Genomic DNA, 10,858 nt, shown 5'->3' on the forward strand with positions numbered 1-10,858 from the left:
AAACAAGAAAAATATTTATATATATAATATTTTTAAAAGGTCTGCTAGCCAAGATAGATAGACAACTAAAAGAACTAAGACTAAAATCTATTTCCAAATAGAAAAGTGGTCAAATATAAATATTTATTTCTTTATTTGTTACATTAAAATACCTAGTTAACTCCCTTCCTCTCTCCCCTTCCCACATTAGAGAAGACATCATTTGAGAAAAAAAGACATATGTATAGATAAAAATATTTCTTACTTGTTTCTATTTATCAGTTTTTTATCTAGAGGTGGACATACCAAAGTCATTCTTTTAATAATATTTCTGTTGATATATATAATGTTCTTTTGGTTCTGCTTACTTCACTCTTCATAATTTCATTTGTTTTGCTTGAATATGCATATTTGCTGGAAAGGTTTTGTTTTGGTGCCAGCAAAAGGACGTTCATAATCTCCTTCTGCATTTTTCTTAATTGACTTTCTCATGATTTCCTGGTACAAGAGTATTTCATCACAATCTAATCATTTCTTAAAAGAAGAATTTCAAACTATTAACTAATCAAACAAACTAATGTTCCCTATCACCAATTAGAAAAATGCTACTCAAAACAACTTTGTGGTTTCATCTTGTACCCAGCAAACTAGAAAATATGACAAAAGAAATGAGTTTTAGAGAGATTGTGGAAAGACAGACCTAATATCCTATTGATGGAATGGTGAATTGGTCTAATCATTTTGGAAGGCAAATTATAATTTAACAAATTGCCGATTAAAATTCCCATACCCTTTGATGCAAAGATTATACTTCTGGGCTAATATCATAGGGAGAAAAATGACAAGAAGAAAGGTTTATATACATGCAATAAAATATTTATATCAGGCATTTTTGAATAACAAATGCCAATGAATGGGAAAATGAATAATTGAATTGTGACACATGAATGAAAATAGAATTATGTGCTAGAAACAATGAAAAGGATTAATATAGAAAAGCATAAGAAAATATACATACTAATTAGAAATAAAGTAATCATGTCTAGGAAAACAATGGAGGGGAGATTTACAACAATGTAAACAATAAATGGAAAGAACATGTTTCAAAGTTACTTCTTTTTTACAATGGTATTGTTGTAGTATAATTCCTTCTCCTATTTCTGGTCATGTCAGTCTGCCTCAGTTCCTATATTTCCCAAAGTTTCTTCAAAACTATCCTTTTCAGCAGTTTTTATGAAAACTATCTATCCCCTGACAATATAGTCAGCATTCAAAAAACATTTATTAAATGCTTACTATGTACCAAACAATGTGTTAAGATCTATAATTGCAAATAAGAAAAAGAAAGGTAGTTTCTGCCCTCAAGAAACTTACAATTTGATGGCAGGAGGCAATACTATATATAAAAGGAATCTGAAAATTTACCTTGGGAATAATTCATTGCCACATACACCAACTCTCCAATCAGAGAGGAAAGGGAACTAATGGTACAATGTTAAATATAGAAATGTTAGAGATAAAATATACTTGTTCTCTCCCTGCCCCTTCTGATTTCTAGGCTTTCTTTAATATCCTTGAGGCCTTCCAAAAAGGCAGCAATTTCTCCCTCAATAAAGACTCCAAAGTGCATCTCCCCATGCAAATGAACATAATAAACAAAAGAAATACATGGTTTTATACCTAAATTATATGGGAATTTGTATTGCTTGAATATGCATATTTGCTGGAAAGGTTTTGTTTTGGTACTAGCAATGGGACCTTTGTAATTTCCTTCTGACCAATCATCCAACCCCTTTACTGTCTTTGGGCTGAGTTCTGCTAGTCACTACTACTGATACAGTTGCCCCTAAGACCTGCTGCTGACTTGCTGAGATGGAGTCTGCACTGGTACAGCCTAGACTGAACTGTAGTCCACTCTTACCCCAGTGTGATGGACCTTTCCTGCTGACATTGTTAAGTTGTCTTGGAATGGAAAATGATTTTACCTCATGCTATTATGGGCTCTGCTAGTCCAGAATTCATTTTAAGGCATTATTTTAAAGTTTTTTGGAGGAGAATTTGGGAGATCTTAAGCAAATCTCTCACTTTTTTCTACCATCTTGGCTCCAGTAATTAAAAAAATCCAAGCAGTAGTAATGAGGAATTTTAATTAGAGATTCAGACATAGTCATTTCATTAACTAATACATTTTAAAATACTTTAATTAGGTTTGTTCACAGGATATTTGATATATTAAATTTAGTCACAGAATTAACTTTCACCATTTATAGTCATTTAAGACTTGAACATATAAAAAGACAGAGATTTTGAAAAATCAGTTTTGTTCTACAGTCGAAGTAGAAAAATCTAGAGCATAATAAACAGTTTAAACAAACATTGATATTAATAGTATTTAAAACCCTGTTTTTCAAAGAAGTATATAGGTAGGTGACATTCTGTGACACAATGAATTAGTCATTGTTAGAACTGATAGATTCATAATATCAATATCTTTTTAGCTACAGCTAGGAGAACAAAATAAAAATATAAGAACAAAGGATTCTAATATTTAGATCTCTTTGATAAGTTCATCAGCCTCTCACTTTTACTCAAGCTATGAATAAAACATCTGATTTTAAGTAAATGACAACTTTAGACCAAAGGCTGAAAAGAGTACCTACACCTTTTGGAGGCTGAACACTAATTATGCTTTAGCACCTGCCACTGAATATATTCTTCCATTTACTGAGCAATGCTGTACCACTGCTCTGCACTAACCTATTTTAGCCAAAAACACAATAAAATTAAAAGCTAGCACTAACATCCTCTCTAAGTCATGCTGTCAGTCCTACAGTAGGTCAAGTATGTACAGACAGTGGAATAATTATGCTCCAATCAGCAGACTATTAGTTTTCCCATTTAATGTTTAACCAATGAAATGAAATACATCAATTCTGATTAAATTATCTTAAGGGAAATCAAATCTAAGAATCACACATACATTATTTTCCTACCCATGTCCCTCATTCATTAGCAAGAATTTTGTAGGTGGACTATTTTCAGAATTGGCAATAAACTGTGGTCCAGACTCTTCCCATTTATCAGGGACTACCAGTTTTTTGTCTATATAAATAAGTTGATCAAATGAACAAGTTGCTTCTAACAATGGCTGAAATGTCATGGTGGCTGTAATTTGTTGGATCACCAACTGGATTTTATCTTGGATAGATTTCACTAATTTTTCTCTTGGTGGACCATCTTCTTTTGCTGTCTTGTCGTACTCAACATCAAATTGCCATCATTCAAGGACTTCACCACTTTCAGTGTTTGAAATCACTACCACCAACTTGAACCTAACATTTGTATAACCAGTCTTTTAGATGGTCCACCATATTATTTAAGTATTTAATGAGATCAGGATCTGTTGTTACAAGCAAAGTAAGTCCATATTTTTGTACCCGAGTAAAGGTTTCAGATGGGTATATACCATGCTGATATAAGATACTGTTGACACTAAATGAGAAGAACTCGGCTATGATAGTGGTGCTACCGCGTAGAGTGATGCCCTGGTCCTGGGTGAGCTGCAGCTCCATGATTGCGGCCACAGTCACCACTGAGACTGAGGGCACAAGTCTGCTCCACAACAGCTTGGCTGGCTTTCAAATACAACTCCAGCTGAGCATCACCTCAACGTGTAGGGCAGGGTAGGCACAGTGCACGCGACCCATAGTCTGCCAGTGCCCAGCTCTGCTTGTGTATTAAATTTAATAGCAGAAGGAGAATATGAGAATAATGAGAATAACTGAAAAACCTTTAAATGGCCAAGATGGGATAAGAGTATAAAGTTGCTAGAGATTTCATTAGCTATCTGTGAATAACAACATCTACATAAAACTTCTATGTGCCAGGCACTATCCTAAATGTTTTAGAAATATTGTTGCTATAGGTGCTATTATCTCCATTTTTTTACAGTTAAGAAAACTGAGGCAAACAAAGTTTAAGTGACTTGCCTATGGTCATATAGCTAATTACATGACTGAGGTAAAAATTGAAATCAGGTATTCCCCCGATGTGCCACCACACTGCCCCTTAACAGACTTATACTCTTTTAGCTAATGTCCCTTTATGAAACCATTTTTAATAAACTGTGCTCAAATTCCACCATAAAGTCATGACAGCCTAATGCAATGTCATTTGGACGTTTGTCCATTAATGGCACTTGTAGAATCATAGAATTTTATAAAAGGAAATGACTTCAAAGTCTATCTAGTACAATCCATATTGGAACAAGAATTTCCTCTATATCATTCCTGGTCTCTCTTTGAAGACTTCCAGTAAAAGGGGGAAGTTCATTTTGCTCTTGGATTTCAATAATTAAGGAAAATATTCCTAATAATTAGCTGAAATCTTCCCTTCTATAATTTTCTCCTATTAATCCTAGTTATTAGAATTATTTATTCCCTATCACCACATTTCAACTAACATTATATTTCCATGGAACCAATTATAGCCCACAGAGGAAGTAAGGAATCCTTATTCTACTTTCTACCTACAACAAATGAGTAGAGTCCTTAGAGTTTGACTGTATGAATATATAAGAGTTCTGGGTATACCACTGAAGAGTTAATGCTGACTCTCTAAAGTCTCTGACTTAAATGAAAACCAGTATGTTAGACAGCACAGTAGAAAGAGTATGAGGCCTAGGATCAGGAAGATAAAATCAAATCTAGAATCAGTTGTCTTACCTTAGATAAACCACTTAATTCCTATTTGCCTCAATTTCTTCATCTTTAAATAATAAGAATACCATGCACATATGAAATAATATTTGTAAAGTTCTTAGCACTTTGCCTTGTACACAGTAGGTGCTGTATAAATGCTTGTTCCCTTTCTCTTGTCTCTCCCACCTTCCACTCAAAATTATCAATTGAGAATCAATTTAGTCAACTATCCTTAAACAGTTTTGGAGAAAGGGGAATTTAATAAAGTTATACAGTGGGTACAGTTGGTTTAAAATTCCCCCAAAAAAGTTTACAACAGTTTCCCACAAAGAGAAAGTGGGTTCCAGTTTAGGGAGCATATATGGCAAAAGGACAACACATAGTTCTTCACTGCTTGAAATTCTTTTCATAGAATTTAATGGGACAATCAGGAAGTTTCCCTTTGACATAAAGAATGTGTATATCTTTCCTTCATTCATTATGCATGCAGACACTGCTACCAGATGATCTGAGGACACTACCAGGACATCATTTGGAAGATGGGAGTGTGCTGTCCTGAGATAATGAGATAATGATGCCAGAATGCCAATGGAAGATGCAACATTTTCCACATTCTTCAAAACTGAAAGGGTCTGCTTCTGTTCAGAAGTAGAAAGATGGGAAAAGGAAACCTCACCAAGGCTAAAACTAATACTCCATACCCCAACCCCAGGATGTTCCTTTTCTGGAAGACTCAGCTAGAAATCCAAACTCATTCCATTATCTGGAAAGAATCCCTTTTCACTTGGTTTGATAAATCTTTGATGAATATCCCCTTGAATTCTGCCAAGCATATGGCTGTTTCCCAGCTTTTGGAACAGACAGCAGTCTTATTCATTTCACTTTATCCAATGACTTTTCAAACTTAGTCTCATGATTGTTATATTCTCACAAAATTAAGGCCTCAGAGCTAAAAGTCAGAGTTAATTAATACAGTAGGACCCCCATATCATGGAGGATATCTTCTAAGACCTACTGCAGATGACCAGAACTGTAGTTTTAAATGAATGCCTGCTGACCCCCTATATAATGTAATTTTCTTGTATGCATATGTGTATAATAAAGTTTAATTAATAAATCAAATACATGCTAAGATATTACCAACATTAAAATAGTAATAGTAAACTACATTGATATTGTTATTCAGTATTATACTCTTTCTTGGGGTATATGGCTGTTCAAATATTAGCATCCTTTTCGGGCTGCTTACCCACATTTAGTGTCTACCTAGCCCTCAACTCTCACCTGTGGCTCCAAGAAGCTGTAGCACATGCAGCAGCCATGATCCAGTAAATCATTTCAGCAGATGGGATGAAACAAGTTGAAGATAACCTCATATCAGTGAATTAGGGGTGGGGGTGTCTACCCCAACCATGTGAAGACTTCCCCTGGTGGAATGGGCAGAGAACAATTTACTCCAGTGGCCATGAAGATGGCTGAAGCAAGTGCTATGTAGTGCTTAGAGCTTGGTCAGATATCAAAAATACCAATGTAATCCACTGCATTCAGGGCCATCACCAATTGCCCTGATTTTTGTCCTATCACTGAACTTTGAAGAATCAGGGAGAGATGATGATTTTGTGCAGCTTTACACCACTTAAATATATCCCTCCCCATGCTCCTGGTACTTGAATCAGCAAATACTAAATTAGGGACCCTACTATACTGAGTGGTTAATACTTGCATGTGGTCTCCCCCTCCAAATTCAATGATAAGAATAGCTCATGAATAAACTATCTATAAGATCACTGAATCAAAGATATTGCTTTGCTTCAAGAATTAAATTCAAGAGCAATTATAAAGCACATGCTTCATAAATTTCTAAAATTAGTTGTTACAAAGACAAAATAAAATAGTCTCTGACCTTGTGGAGCTTTATTCTACAGATTCCTGGAGAGACTTCTTTGTAATGTTGAATACCGAAATTAGAAAGGGCTGACCAAAGGACATCATTATCAGAGAATCATTAAAACTAGAGCTGAGAGCTTTATGATTGATAATTCGCAGTTAAGGGGCATTTATTAAGTTTCTACTAAGTTCCAGACACTCTGATAACCTCTGGGGATGCAAATAAATGGGCAAAAATCAGTTCTTTTCCTCAAAAAAAGTTGTAGTAAATAAGATCTAGTCTAACCCTTTCATTTTGCAAATAAGGAATCTCAAATCTCTGGAGGTGAATTGTCTTCCTTAATTTCATACAATTAATTGATAAACAATTTAGGAGTATAAAGCTGACATTCTAAGTACTAGTTCACTACCTTTCTAATATAATAAATACTGTAAAGTGTAACCAGATCATTGATATTAAAAAAAATCAGAAAACAGTTTTAAAGAATACTAGAAAGTTAATTCAATTTTAAAGACAATGTGTAATAATGGATCAAAAGCCAACCTCAGAGACAGTTGAACTTAAGTTCAAATGCTACTTCTGACACATATTAACTGCCTCTGAGCAAATCACTTAACCTGTCAGTGACCCAAGCAATTATCTAAAACCATAAACTGCAGAATATGTTCTAATCTCCATTGGTAAGCAGAGTATCCTCACTGGGATTCCCTATAGCACTGAAACTATAGATTCCATCCCCCCCAAAAGGTTTTACTTTTACTCAGAAAATGACATATATAAAATAATGTTTTCCATAAGCCTCAAATCAACTACATCTCATTACTTTATGGTCAGATTTCCAACACATTGACATGGATTCTCTCCATTTCTCATAAAAGTCTAGCCAATGTGAAGCAGTCTCCACAATATGGAGGCCAGATAATTCCAGAAACAATAGAAGCCAACAAATTTACATCTCTTTGCCAAGTGGAAAGATATGGAAGCCAGGATAACAACAGTTCATTAATTCAATCGAAAGGTATGTAGAAGAATAGAGAAAGAATACAAATCTTATTATCTCATAAAACACTAGGATATTAGAGGGGAAAACAAAGCAGCAGAAAACTTGGCATGACAAATCTAACACAAATTTACAGATAAAAGAAAACCAGCAAATGAAAAGTGAAATAAATCTGCCAATATTTCTATACTAAGTTGTTTCCATCATTGAATATCATAAAAACCACCATATACAGATTCCAACAACGCAGTCTTCAATGTTCAATAAAAAGAAGAAAAAAGTGAACTTAAAATGGTGTTAAGAAAATTCATTAGACAGATTATGCAATATATAAAATTAATCTGTGTTGGAAATAAGGGTTGAAAGAATTAAGGAATAGTTTTTTTTCAAGATTTCTAAAAGACAGTAATGTAACAATGAATGAATGTTATTTTTTTAAGGATAAAAAAGAAATTACAAATAATTCCTTGTTCCACATGGCTTTTTTCTTATGTCTATGAAATCTTGAAGAGATACTCTTTGGTTAAAATTTGAAAAGTGTAGTAACCCTCTTTTAATGGTAATTTTCTACTACAGAACACATGTACCCAGATGGTTAATTGACTAAAAAGTGAAGAAAACATAAGTTCTCACTCAAATTGCTTGTATGTTTATTTATTTAAGTGTAAGTGCCTTTATGGTAAGTGCTTTTTCACTTTTGCATTCATATTCCCAATACCTATAACAGAGATTGGAAAATAGTATGTGTTAAATAAATGTGTACTGATCATTTGACATTTAACTATTTTTAAAAAGAAAGATAAATTTGTTCATTAAAATAAAAATACATCCCTGAAGCCTCTCCCCACAAAAAAAGTGTCTTCCATGCATATATTTGGCTCACTTAAGACACTTGACAAAAAAACACAGACAAAACTTTGTTTGATGGTCCTTTATGCATAAAAACAAGGAAATACATGTTTATCAATGTTGCTATCTGTTGTTTTGAAGGATATCATATACAACGCCCAAATTTAGGAGGAATTTCTTATATTTTATATGATCTACCAAATTCTCCTTTTTGTAGATTAATCTATAAAGATTGTATCAAGCCCCAAAATACTCCATCATTGAAGATGAGCAAGCATCCTGCCTCAGAAATAAATAACTAGAAAAAAGTGGGTTGGATTACATTGAGAATTCTCACACTTTCAACAATACTAAGACCTACTCTTTTGTCCCTGTCTATCTTTCTACATCTACATCTTTCCTTCTCTTACACACACACACACACACACACACACACACACACACACACACGCAATTTTCTGAATACTAATATTCTTCTGATTGTGCTATATAGTTATAAATCAAGAAATACCCTTATTTCTGGAAGATAAAAATAAGAGGTGATCCTAAAGATGAAGAACAATGATGAGGCATATGTAAGATTAAGGAACCTGATGTCAGTAACCAATAATGAATTATTCCCAAGAAGTAGTATAAAAGACATAAACTGTGTTAGGAAAAGAAGGTGATACCTCCTTTTGAGATGATAGATAAATGAATGAAGATGGATGTCTTAAATGTATCGCTACCACACAAAGAATGTTAAAAGTCTTTGGAAAGGACATTGGGTGCCTAAAGAAAGCAAAAGCCACTGTAGAGGACAGAGAAAGTACCCTGACAGGGTGGGGATGCCAATGACATACTTCATAGACTTCGGAATTTTGCTAAGGGCTGGCTCTGCCCGTGGGAATAAGTAGCATATGGTCTGTCTAACCAAAAGAATTTATTTTCCTAAATCTTCAAACTAAAGTGAGAAAACAAAGCCATTTTATTTCTGTTTGAAAATCCTGCCAAGGTTGAGTTTTTAAGGACTTTCTAAACCTTTTATTGGTAAATCAGCTTAACTGCTTTCTAGGGCCTGAAATTTGCATGCTGGATTTCCAGGCTATGAACAGCCCTGAAGAACACATTTAGTAATAAAAATTAATGTGTCTTTTTATTTTTGGTAAATGTAGGGGGGAAATAAAGCTCTCCACAGATACACAAATGTGGAGCTGCCCATGATACATTAGCTAAGTAATAGAACTAGTCAATGATTAATGTGCAGATCCTAGTTGGCACAGTGGAATACAGTTATCACTTCCAATTCAGTTTTGTTTTTGTAAATCTGGTACGCATGAAAACAAGCTTGGGAGCCCACATGGTGTGAGCCAGGCTGAGTGAAAAAAAATATCTCTGGGAATATGTCCTCACACAGCTTTGCTTGTGCACCTCAGTTCTGGCCTGTTATTCTCCTTTTGGGTTGCTCTCTTGTAGTGTCTGCCAATGTTTCTGAATAGTATGGTGGTTTCGTGTTGTGGATAAATGTCCAGTGTTTACTTGGATGAAGGTACCCAATTCATATTTCCCTGATTCTTGCTCAGTTTATAACCTAATTCTCCAGAGGTAGAAGGTGTATTAACTCACTGACCCACACCACCTTGTCTCCCCACCATCTTTGCAAGTTGTGGTTGGAAAACCAAGAGTACTCCCAAGTCTGGACACAGGCATTTGTTATGACCAAATACATTGCAAAAGGTAGAGTCACTGAAATTCAAATAAATTGAAAGAATAAGGTGTCAGCCACTTAGGGGAGGGGGAAGGAAAGGCAAACCAGAAAGTCTTAAGTGAGGAGAAAAATACAAACACCTTAGGGGATGTTGAGTCTAAGATTAGAGACAAGTTGGGAGACAGAGCATTTGGATGTTTCTTCTCTTTCCTGTGTCATGCTGAAGTTTGTGTAGCATAGAGTCATGGTGGAGGGAATTCCCACATTGATGAGATCATGAATCAAAATATCAACAAATAAGAATAATATTCCACCTGTAGAGTATGAACACATCACTCAGATGAAAACATTTGGTAATTGTTTAAAAATGAGAGCCCACACTGTTTCATGACAATTCTATTTCATTTAAGTAGTCAACTCCTTGGAGCATGCCCTCAAATTCATAAAACCTAAAACCAAAGGATGCCCAATACAATCTGATGAATATGTTTTGGAACATTAATAAAAACATAATTTATGATGAGTCACATTTGATCTTGCCTTCCATAAAAAATATTTAATTACTGAAACACTGAGAGAATCACCTCTATGGTGGTACCATAGGATGTCCCTAAGGACCATATCCTTACGTAAGGATAAGATGGATGCAGTGTAATTGGTCACTTACATCTATATTGTTAATGATTCATATCACTCTAGATTTATAATCAAAAGGTCTGGATTCAAATTCAAATTCAAATTCCAGCCTTGTTCCT

General features: G+C 34.5%; 1 pseudogene; it reads right to left on the bottom strand.

The window, feature by feature from the left end:
• Positions 1-2,613: 2,613 nt before the first annotated feature.
• Positions 2,614-3,624, bottom strand: LOC100033244 (mitotic spindle assembly checkpoint protein MAD2A-like; annotated as a pseudogene).
• Between the last annotated feature and the right edge of the window lie 7,234 nt (positions 3,625-10,858).

Source organism: Monodelphis domestica, chromosome 1 (assembly GCF_027887165.1).
Source record: "Monodelphis domestica isolate mMonDom1 chromosome 1, mMonDom1.pri, whole genome shotgun sequence".
NCBI lineage: Eukaryota > Metazoa > Chordata > Mammalia > Didelphimorphia > Didelphidae > Monodelphis > Monodelphis domestica.